This window comes from Panthera pardus, unplaced genomic scaffold, assembly GCF_024362965.1.
Source record: "Panthera pardus isolate Hobbes unplaced genomic scaffold, ASM2436296v1 HiC_scaffold_7, whole genome shotgun sequence".
NCBI lineage: Eukaryota > Metazoa > Chordata > Mammalia > Carnivora > Felidae > Panthera > Panthera pardus.
The window spans coordinates 59,807,331-59,819,477 of record NW_026527002.1 but is presented as its reverse complement, the minus strand read 5'-3'; positions in this window follow the sequence as shown (position 1 = coordinate 59,819,477).

The window sequence follows — 12,147 nt, the reverse complement described above, 5'->3', positions numbered from 1 at the left end:
AAAATGGTCTTGAGGACAGTTGCTTTCCAGGGGTCTCAGAGTAAGTTAGATCTTCTTATAAAGAAAAAGACAAAAAGCAAAACCAACTTCGTTTGTAGTAGGATATGAATTCTGTGTCCCTCCTTGACATCTAGCTGGTGCTTGAATTGACATGATCAGAGATTAGAGTGCTATCTGGACTGTTGGAAGGGCGAGGCTTGCAGATACATATTGCTATGAAGGGCCCACCCTGCCTTCAGACTGGTTAAGAGTCCTTTCCAAGACCAGGGCCTGCCCACTGCAACCGACTCCAGCTCTGAGGCTTTCTCTTTGGGAATGGCTTTCCACCCGAGGTCTTCATACAGATCTGTGAAGAATCATACAAATCCATGGAAACTGCCTTCTAACACTTAACTAGGACACTCCTTGCCAGAAGAGTAGGTGCTCAAAAAAGGGTTTTTGCCATTTGACTTGGAAGTACAGTTGACAAGTTAGGTTAGAGAGAATGGTAAGTCAAATGTGTTCTTCCCTGAAGAGAGTATCAATAATTTAGCCTGCCAGATTTAGCCTTTAAACTCCAGACCAGCTTTCACCCCACCCACCCCAATTCCCACCACTTGCCAAGAAAGGATTATATGGTAGTGTTTATAGGATCTTCATTAGCATAGTCTTCTCTCTTTTCTTAAGAGCTGCGTTTTTTCACATTCACTTATTTTGACCTATGTGAAGGCAAATACTAGATTTGAAATATTCTTTGTGATCGTCCCTGCCTCCCTCCATAGAACCTAACTGGCCTAGGTTGCGTGAAACCTCTGTGAATGCCATTGACGTTACATCCCTGGCTGTGGGCATCATTTGGAGCTAAAAACTCAGAATGCTGTTTTTATCTCCTTAAGTGCTTCTTCATATATGATATACAATTGCAAGGAAGAAAAAGATGTTTTCTCAGAACCATGGGTCAACACTTTAATGCTATGGCATAATACTAGTTAAACTTAGTTGATGTCAGTTTCAAGTTCAAGAACAAACAAATGAGATGCCTGGTTCTTTGCTCCCCCACACCCATACTCTCCTCCTTACAAGCTATGCCAGGGAGAATTCCCATCCCCAGACTCTTCTCCTTATAAGGTGTGGTTTCTGCCATTAAGAAGTCTGCTTGGACATGGAAGACTTCAAGCACTAAATTATGTCTCCTGCTCCCTGCTTCCTGGCAGCAGCTGTGCCAAGGTCCAAAAGGAAACTAGGTAGGTGTGTCCTAATAGGAGACAGTGTTCCTCCTCTAATTGCTGTAAAAGCTTTTGAAGCCATTGTCTGGCGGATCTAAGGAGATTGATCCTGGAGGTGTGAGCTCAGACTGCAAGTCAGGAGCTCAGAGTTGTAATTCTTGGGTTGGCAATGACTCACTGTAGGGCCTGCGGCAAACTCACTCATTTTCCCTATGCACCAATTTATTCATCTACACAACCTAAGGATATTAACACACAATTTCCTGATGGGATATTATATGGTTCAGGCATTAATAATCATGGCAAATAAGTTTGATGGCAAGCACCCCCAGAGGTTTTACCTGATCGAAGGAAGCCACTATGGATTTTTAGTAGGCTTTGTTGGTTTTGTTTCTAAGTCTGGACTTCCCTTTTTGGAGGTCTTAAATCTACAGTAAGGAAATTCAAGTTCCCTTGAAGTTTCGTCCTAATCCTGGTAAGCACAGATGATTTCCTTTAGGACTGTGTCATATGGTGGTTTTGCAAGAGATCTTCTCACCTACCACAGAGACCACCCCCTGCTGCCCCTCAGGACCACATGCCGTGCAGGATGGGAACCAACTTCTGTGGTGGGGACTACGTTGTCTTAGAGCCCATCTGTCTGAAAGCCTTCTCGCGGTCTTGGCAGGGCTATTGCGTCAACCAAGAACCGTCGTAAAGACATCCTCCTTTGTTGATGGTCTTCTTCCATGTCTGATGAAACAGCCCTTTTGGGGATTAAAAAACTCAAAGTGAAAAACAATGTGTCAATACATGGAAGTAAAATGGATGTGTTAGCATTAATTTGTTACATTCTACATGTGCCCCTCTGAAGAAGTGGTGTTTATATTCAGGGCCAGATGCAGGCTTCTAGTATGGTAAAGTAAGAAAGGACCCAAGAGAAACGGATCCAGCAGCCATCACGTGGCATCCATCTCAGCCAGATCCTCCCGTCCTTTGCTCACTTACTTCTCTCTGTGGAAAGGAGTGCAATTCCTAAGTGTTCCAGTCTCTGGGTGGACTGGCCTCTGCTCTTTGTCTTCCATATTTCAGGTCTCTAGAGTCCTGAAGCATATTTCTGTCTCATCTACTTAACTCTGCTGTTAAATCTCTGCCACCATGCCTGTCTCTTCAGCTCACCAGATTTCACACTCATTTGCCAGTGGCTGCGAAAGGAAATGACAGCAGAATTTCTCATGGACTTGGCTCCCATCCAGCGTGGAAAACTTACTGAGTTGATGTCTCCCAGAGCCCGTCTCTAACTCAGGTGTCCCCGTTTCATTGGGCTCAGCAGATTTCCTACATCTGTGGTGTATGACATTGTAAAGAGTTCAATCTGGACTCTTTCCCCCCTTATGTGTCCCCATTCCTTGTTTAAGCCAAGGAGCCTCCCCATAGGTTTGAGACTGAAAAAGTGCAGATTGTCTCAGTCCTGCTTTTAGCAGTGCCCTGTGGAATAAGACACTCCTGCTCAATGTTCCCTCTACTGCTTTTAAGGTGTGAACAGACGAGCAGGATCCACGAGCTGACAACCATGCTGTGTGAGCACCAGAGATGGTGAGCAGAGCTCTGCTAGTGGCTTAGGGCGCTGGGAGGAAAGAAGGGAATGCAGGCATTTCGTGCTCACTCATTCATTTACTCACCCTTTCATGCACCCAGCAAGTAGTTACTGAGTTCTCTTGTGCGGTGCACCGGGTTGGCCGTTGAGATATTGTGGCCAACACTTACAGAATGACTACTATAGGGCAGGCCGGGTGCTACGTGTGAATCTTCCACAATGCTGAGGGAAGTACTGTGGTTATCTCTGCTGTAAGGGGAGGAAATTGGCACTTAGAAGTGTTAAGTAATGTCACACAGTCAGCAAGTGGTGGAGCCAGCGTTCGAATGCAGATAGTGTCACTCAAAGTCCTGAATTCTTAAACAGCTACACCACACTGCTTGAATGCAGGACTCTTCACTACACATTGTGGGGGATACCAAGACAAGTAGGACACAATTCCTCTTCTCTGGGAGCTAATGGTAGCAGAGGGAACAGATATTTGTTGTGCTGCAACTTACATCGTTTGGACACTTCACTTCAGTGGGCCTCAGTTTTCTCCCCCTTAAAATAAATGCGGTAATGTTTTCTATTTCTTAGAGTTATTTTGAGGATTAAATATGGTAAGATATGTAAAACACTTAGGGTAATGCTTGGATCATCCAAGAATTATTATTCATTGTTGTTTCTACTATCATCTATTAATATTCACCATGAATATATAACAGCATTCACTGGGCAGCTACTATATACCAGATACTATGGTAATCACTTAGTGATCTGTAGTGAACAGGATATATAGTCGATGTCCACCTTTTATTCTTTCACTGGAGTGAAGGTAGCCCAAAGAATAATTCTAACATCAAGGAAATGAGAGCCCTGTAAGACAATCCTCTCTCCTTCTTAAGACAAAGAACACAATGTTGAGATAACCCTTCACTCCACTCTAACTCCCCCAAGAACAAAGAGTATCTCAGATTATTGGCTTAAGGAGAAGGGAGCAGAGAAAATGCTATATTTGGTATAGGGAAAGTTGTTTGAGAGCAGCCGGTGGGGGGAAGGGAAACAGAGCAGCAGACAGCTCGTGTGTTCCCCAGGCCACTGCATCTCCCCAGTTCTCCAGTGGGTCACTCCAAAGATGTCCTGAAAGCTCACTGTTCTGTGTGGTTGGGAATAAGGGCAAGGTAGAAGTCACTGAGGCTCTCAGGGAAGGGCAACCCAGCCCTATCATTTTGCGTTGTGTATCAATTGACTAAAGGGTAGACATTAATTTTCTCTGGCCTTTCAATACAGAGGATGTGTATGAACAAGGGGGACACGACAGGACCTGTTTAGGAAGAAATGAGGGAGGGGGGCGTCTTTGCTATGTTCTAGGAACATGCTATGTACAGGGATACAAATACAAGAAGGAACAGTCTCTGTTCTAAGGGAATGTGACTCTTTTCCTTCCCTGCCATGTTCAGCCCAGAGATACACTTATTCTACTCCTTGGCCTTACAGGTAATATTGCCATGACATTATCTGGTTCTCCTCCATCCAAAAAATTCAGTTATCTGAAGACTGAGACGTAACTGCTTTGATTGAGAAAGAAGAAATATTTTTGAGCAGGAGAGGAGTGGGATTTGCAAGCTTCTTTGAAGATCTTGTAACTGATTTTTCTGTGTCACTGGTGGTGAGAATCCTGGAGTGTGACTAAATTGCCCCGAAATGATGAGATGACCACTATTCTTACTGCATCCCCATAGTGAGAAGTCCCTTTGGTTTCTGCAAAGAGCAGCTGAGGATCCAGCGCCGCCAGAATCTGAAACAACACTGCCATCACCGGCATGTCCAGCCTCTTTCTCCTCACATCCCATTCACCCTGAAAATGGGCTTCCTTTTAAGATTGCAAAATAATAGGGTGTACCCCTCCCCCCTTTCCAAGCAAGAGCACTGTTTTTACCTCCCACAGATTTTTTTGTTTCGAATTGTTCATTCTTGGCAGTGATATTCTTAAACCAGGGAAGAATGAGGAAATTTCACTGTCTTGGTGAAATTACCTCATTTAGGAATAATTGGTATTCACAGAAGAGATGCACATTTTCATCCACCTAGTAATGAACAAATTAACAAGACACCTACTGAGTTGTGTTAACAAAATTACCAAATGTAAAAGGAACTAATTACTATCCACTTCATCCAGACAAACTCAAAACTGCATTCGTAATGGGCTTTGTGGCTGACTTGATGTAACTGTGGAGAAAGGAAATGAACAGGTGCCTGGTGATCAAAGACTCTGTGCTTGGTGATTGTTTTGGAAGTGGTCCCTGCTTCTTGAGAAGGCTGAGACTACTTCTAGAGACCTTTCTTCCTTGCTAGTGGAGATGTGTACAACATGCACACTTTCTTTATGGAGATAACTGATGGTTATCCATAAAATAGCAACCAAAGCCTACAGAGATGAATTTTTTAGAAATAGTAATCTTCTGTGAAGAGATGTAGCCAGCAAGCTGTCTCTGTGTTTATTGGTTCACCGAGAGAAATTCACAAGGAACCCCTGGCCTGGTGCCTGGAAGAATTTAGGCTTGGGAAGATTTCTGATGAAAATGAAAGTAGGGCTCTCATATAATACTGGAATTTTGGTATCTGCTCATATTGAAAACTTTTCTTCAGGTGTTTGAAATAGGCTGGTGGCAGTTTTACAGACTAGACAATTCAACTGATCAATGAATTAAGTTTAATTACATATGATAAGTGTATATATATATTTTTAGAATTTATAATATTGCTCTAAAGGAATTTGAAGTAACTTTTGGACTATTTAGTTTCAACTAAATATCTCAGCATTTGAAGTGGCAAGAAAAAGAAAATAAAGGTTATTATAGATGTTAAGATGAGGTAGAGGAATAAAAGAAGGCTTTAGTTTCTTCACGTCTTCATTCATCCATTCATCCATTCAATAAGTATTATTGATTGGCTATTGTGTCCTAATAAAGTTCTAAATTCTGGGGATAAAACAAGAAATAAGACAAGTAAAATCTTTGCACTCAAGTAGCATACATTCTGGAGAATAAGAGAGAAAAAAGAAACAAAAGAAACAAAAAGATTTCAGAGAATGAGAAGTAGCATGCAGTAAAAGAAACAGATGATGTGAGAGAGTAATAGGATGGGGGATGGGACAACAACATGTGGTAGAGTGGTCAGGGAAGAGTTGGAGATGTGTTCTTCCAGTCAACCCAGTTTTCACTAGTCTAGATTTCATACCGGAACCAGTCCTTACCAAGCATAGATTTTTGGTTAGATTTTCTGCACTCTATCATTTTTCATGGCTCAGTTACATGTATCTAAGTGCTGATTGTCTGCACTTATTTCTGCACTGTGTAGCAAATTTCTCTCCCCCTGTGTGAGGAGAGGGCACTCTTCATTTGCTTCTGGGAAACCAGTGGGGTAACTCTTTTGCTAAATGACAACAGATTGAGCGGATCCCAGCATTTAGGCAAACATATCTGAGCAATTAGCTCAGAGTAACTGTGGGTAGAAACAGGATCTGGAGTTCTAGGAAGAAATCTCTCAATTGGAGTTCTCATCACATAAACACACACACTCGGGGAAGGGATACGGTGGACCCGTATGTAGGTGGGGTTCAAGCCCTCTGCACTCAGAGTTAGGGCTCAGTGAATGTTGGTTGTATGCATTAGTAAGTGAATAAGTGATTGAAGGAATAAGTGGAATAAATCTGTAGCTCTTGGAAATGATCTCAGACATGGGTTTACAGAGTCAAAATATGCCAGTGGAAAAGCCAGCACTGCACACACACGTGCACATGTGTTCACACACATCTTACATTAATAAGTTTCGCAAAGCAAAGCTGTGAAAAGACACAGGGGGCCTTCTCTAGATTGGTCTGACATAGAGGGTTTTATATTAACATTTTTCTCCAGGGGCAGATGCATTTGAGACTTATGTCAAAGATTTTAACAACCTACTTCTGAAAATAGGTAAAATATCTTTTCTTTTCTTTTATAGCTGGGGCCATCTCAAACTAAGGCCAATATGGGAATATTATGTTTTCTTTTTTTGATTAAGCATAGAGATGAAAACAGGACAAGGGGGGGTATCATCAAAATTAGAGAACCAGTTAGCAATTTGGTGACCATTGTGAGGCAATGGGAAGAACAAGAGACCAGGATCAAAAGAGCTGGCTGGTGGTTTTGGAGGAGTTAATTAACCTCCCTGAACTGCCATTTTTAAAATATAGGTAGTGCTTCATATCAATTTTCAAAGTATGGTCAGTTGAGAGTAGAACATACTACATCTTCATACTTGTCTTGCAGAAGTTCATGATAACATTGGCATTTAAAGAGTTTGAAAGTGGGGTGCCTGGGTGACTCAGGTGAGTGCCCAACTTTGGCTCAGGTCATGATTTCGCGGTTCATGAGTTCAAGCCCCACATCAGGCCCTGTGCAGACAGCTCAGAGCCTGGAGCCTGCTTCAGACTCTGTGTCTCCCTCTCTCTCTGCCCCTCCCCCACTCACACTCTGTGTCTCTCTCTGTCTCTCAAAAATAAATAAATGCTAAACAAAAAAAAAAAAAAATAAAGGGTCTGAAAGTCTTTTAATAGAGACACCTGCTTCACTTTGTTTAAAAGAACATGTTCAACACTCTTTCCTTTTGATCACTGTTGACATATTATGGAATTATCTTTCCAATAAATGTAATCTTAGGATGCTGTTCAAGACTCTCTGATACCTGTATCAGGTATCACTACACGCACTACATACATACCGCATATCCACATCTCCTTTCTGAGTAGAATAGGTCAATTTCTTCCCCATTCCTCCTACTTTACTGAACCACCATGGTTGAAGCTCACTCTAAGGTCAATTCATCTCTTTTTTAAAGCTCTTGTAAGAGAAATTTACCCTCATTAAATCTCTTGGAAGCAGTCACAGTTTCCTAAATGTTCTAAAGAATAGTTCTTCCCAAATGCAAAATCAGGTTTTTAGGTAAAAGCCACAGGCATTGAGGCTCTTATTGCTTCTTTTTGCTTCTTTTTCTGAAATGGAGTTACCTTATCTTGGATTATTCTTTTTATGTATATATAGAAGGATGTAAGTCTAAGGGATGTGTGTAAATAGATGCCATCTGCTAGCTGCAGAACCCAGCTGAGGATGGTGTAGCTTTTTGTGGCTTTCCCTGAGTTCTGTTGGATTTGTGATCTCTACAGGAATAGAATTGCTTTCACCTTCTTCCTCATCTTTTTCGGAGTTGGTCACCACTGAATTTTCAGTCCTAAACACAATGGCTGATACAGAGTTGACAGACATTCAATAAAACCAACTGTGGAGTAAATGAGTGAGGCTGAGGGGGAGGGAAAGAAGGAAGGAAAGGAGGGAGGGAGGGAGGAAGGAAGGAAGGAAGGAAGGAAGGAAGGAAGGAAGGAAGGAAAGGAAGGAAAGGAAGGAAAGGAAAGGAAAAGACATGGTCTTTTATATTCCTTTATTATAATTTGAGTACTTCATGCCTGTTTTCCCTGTTTTACGTTGTGTTATGCTATACCCTGGAAGATTTCTGCCATCACCCTAGTGAATGCTTGTTTTACTTCCAATTATCCCACAGCATCTGCTTTTTAAGCCGGTGGTGGCCACTTGTTACCGGAGACACTTTGGAAGTAGCTAAAGGCCAATCAATAACATGCTGATACTTTTGGAGAGATTCTGCTCCAAAAACACAATTGTTGGAAATTTTATTCTGTCATTTGGCTTGAAGCACAGCATGTAGTTGTCACAAGGGGACATTTGCTCTGGGGGTGAGTGTGACATTGATAGGATCTAATTTCACACCCAATACAACAGGTTGAAGAGCATCACTTCTTTGCAAACCTTGAGTTTTGTCTGCTGCTTGGTGCCTTTTTGTTGCCAGACTCTATTTCCTAGTTTGCTCTGCCAAAACTGGCAGGCTAGCAGCTTTTCAAAAAAATTAGGCAGAAGATAGAATTTTCTGTAGCATATGATGAAAGATGGGAAAAAAATGAAAGTACTAAAATGTCTTTATACAAATGCAAGGACTATAGGAGGTTGGCAAGAAGATAACTGTGTATCTGAGTGAAGGAGGCTATGACTACAATTTAGATAAACAAAATCTGCTGAGATCATGTTCATTGCTGAGATGCCATCCTTGAAAGATAAATACCTCGAGGGATTGGATAAAGAAAAAAAAGTTGAAGAGGTGCCATCTACATCAAAGTGCTTTTACAAATATTAATGGGGCTCATACTTGGTGCTTAGCATCGAGACTAGTACTACAGTTGAATTGTGGCTTATGAGACATAAAAGCTGTACAGTACTATTGCCTGTTACCAAGATGCTTCCAGCTTTGTGGGAGATGCTATATTCTTCAAAAAATGTCTAACACCAGGCTTTATTTCTCAGATTTAAAACTATTTGGATGCATTTATATATCAAATACATCAATTGAGGATACAAAAATTCAAAGAAAAGCTGTAGTTTCAGCTCTAAGGGATTTTGCAAACTGTAGGAAGATACGCAGACAACCCTCACGCAAGGCAGAATGTGCTACTTACCAAATGAATTGTACCCATCAATTTACTAGGAGTTCAGTGGAGGGAAGTATCACTTCTTCCTCATACAATCAAGGGAAGTCCTTTTGTGGAAAGTAGCATTTGGACTGGGCTTTGGACAGTTGGTAGAATTTCCGGAAGAGGAGATATGTCTGCAGAATTAATGGCAAAAAGAAGTGAAAGAGCAGAGGTGAGAGAACAGAAAACACTGTTTCTGAAAAGTTTGCGTCTTTGCTCATTTCTCTGTCTCAGCTGTTGGCACCTTCATCTTTACTGGGCCGGGGATTGTTGAGTCACTGATGATTTCTAACTTTCCTTCTCTCTTTAAATCTAAGAAGTCATTGAGCCCTACTGATTTCATTCCTCATACTGGCAAACTTGACCGTCTTCTTCCATTATCATTGAATTGGCCTTAGTGAGAATGTTATCACCTTGTTACTTAGTGTAGATGCCTTTCCATACTCTCCTTGTTTCCAGGTCGTACCATCATAATCAACCCTTTATAGGGCTTCCTACCGGAGAGGTTGTTCTATGACTCTAATCTCACGATGTCACTCCTGCTTCAAATCTTTCACTGATGCTCCGTTACCTACAGGATGAAGTCCAAACTCCTTAGTATGGCATATATGTCCTCCTTGAATTGGTCCCTGACTGCCTCTTCAGCTTCCGCTTCCACCTTTCCCTTCCCAATGGTCTTTTCCTGATAGGTAGTGGGAGATTATCATCATTCTTTTAGAACTAAATTACATGATAAAAGAGAAAGATTAAGTTAGTATTTCCTTGCAGGAAATATTAAAGAGTGAAATGATTACATACCTAACGTGAAGTCAATAGACCTGGACTTGAATTCTAGATTTGCCACCTAATGGCTGTATGACTTTGGGCAATGAACATAATTGCTATAAATCTTACAAGTTCCTAGTGAGGATTAAACTCAATGATGCAGCCAAAGTACTTAAAAATTCAAAATTGCTGGAACACAGTACACTTGTACACGTTTAAAAAATGGTAGTTTATTGTCTTTTTCTCTTCCTCTCCTACCTTCCTCTCTTTTCTCCCACTTCTCTTCCTTTCTTTTCTCCCCTTTCTTTCCTTCTGTCCCTCATTTCTTCCTTTCTCCCCCTTCCCCTACTTTCCTTCTTTCTTTTTCTTACTTTTTCCCCTTTTCTTGGAAATTTAGAGGAAGTAGAAGCCAGAATCAATGTGTGAAAATGAATTTTTGAAATAGATCCATGTCTGAGTGAGATATATTACAAAACCTCAGGACATCATGGAAAAACAAAATCAAAAGTAAAACTGCATGAATGATCCACAACAATGATGCAAAAAGAATGGAAATATCTTTATATCAGATAGTTGTTTACTGTCACTCTAAAGTATAATTAAATATTACTCTTTTTAAAAAAATTTTTAGTGTTTATTTTTTAGAGAGAGAGAGAGAGAGGGAGAGAGGGAAGAGAGAAGGAGACACAGACTCTGAAGCAGGCTCCAGGCCCTGAACTGTCAGCACAGAGCTTGATGCAGGGCTTGGAACCCATGAATCATGACATAATGATCTGAGCTGAAGTCTGACGCTTAACCGACTGAGCCATCCAGGCGACCCTAAATACTGCTTTTTATTTACTAAATAAATATGAGTGTTGGGCGTTGTTTCTGTCAAAATTAGCATACCAACGGGACATTTATTAAGATTCTAATATTCTGAACATAGAGCTCATGGACCATCATGTTTGTGGGTCACAATGTTTATAATGCCTAGGGCCCATGCACTTTCCAAGTACTTGAAAAAAAAGGAAATTGCATCTTAGAAACTAATATATCCATGCAAGAAAGAATTAAATTTCCAGTAGAATCTAATGCATGGAAAGTTAGCATAATTGAAGTTTGGGGAAGAATTGATACAAAAATTGTGAGATTGTGGTGTTTTAGGTATTTTCAACAGTGCCTAGACAAAGTGTAAGAATGCAAAGAAATAAGGTAAATATATAGGTAATGAATTGAATGATTGACCATCCAGGCAGAATCTGTTTTGGAGAATATGCATAGACCTAGACTTCTAAAAGGAGAGAGAGAGAGAGAGAGAGAGAGACAGAGACAGAGAGAGAGACAAAGTATAAATTCATTCTTACAATAGCCCCATGAGGCATATACCATTTTGTTTGTTGCAGTTTGTAAAGATCATTGCTTATCATTCTCTTTTATTGCATATGTCTTTTAAAAACTATTCTCAATATATGTTCATTGTAGTTAATTTGTTGCAACAGGTATCCATTACTTTTTAAGTTTTAGGGTGGAAATTTTAGATGAAGAAATATGAGCCATGCAAAAAGTAGAAAAACTTAATTTATGTATTCGGAGATAGGTACTCTGGTTAAATAAAATAGTTGCAATTCCTCTCAAAATGAATGAAGGAAGGGGCGCCTAGGTGGCTCAGTCAGTTGAGCCTCCAACTTCAGCTCAGGTCATGCTCTCATGGGTTGGCGAGTTTGAGCGCCACACTGGGTTCTGTGTAGACAACTCAGAACCTGGAACCTGCTTCAGATTCTGTGTCTCCCTCTCTGTCTGTCCCTCCCCTGCTCAGGCTCTGTCTTTCTCTCAAAAATAAATCAACAACAACAAAAAAAATGAAGGAAAATGTAAGCTGTCTTAGATGAAGAAATGTTTTAAATTATCCTTAGTGAAAAAATTTATCTGAATAGGATAAAAAGTACATATTTAAAATAAGTGCAGAAAAGATGCAAGGACTGAATGAGCACATTTTAGTGAAGTTAGGTTAAGTGTTATTAGGAGGAAGAAATTTTCTAAGAAAATACATTCTTAAAGTCAAA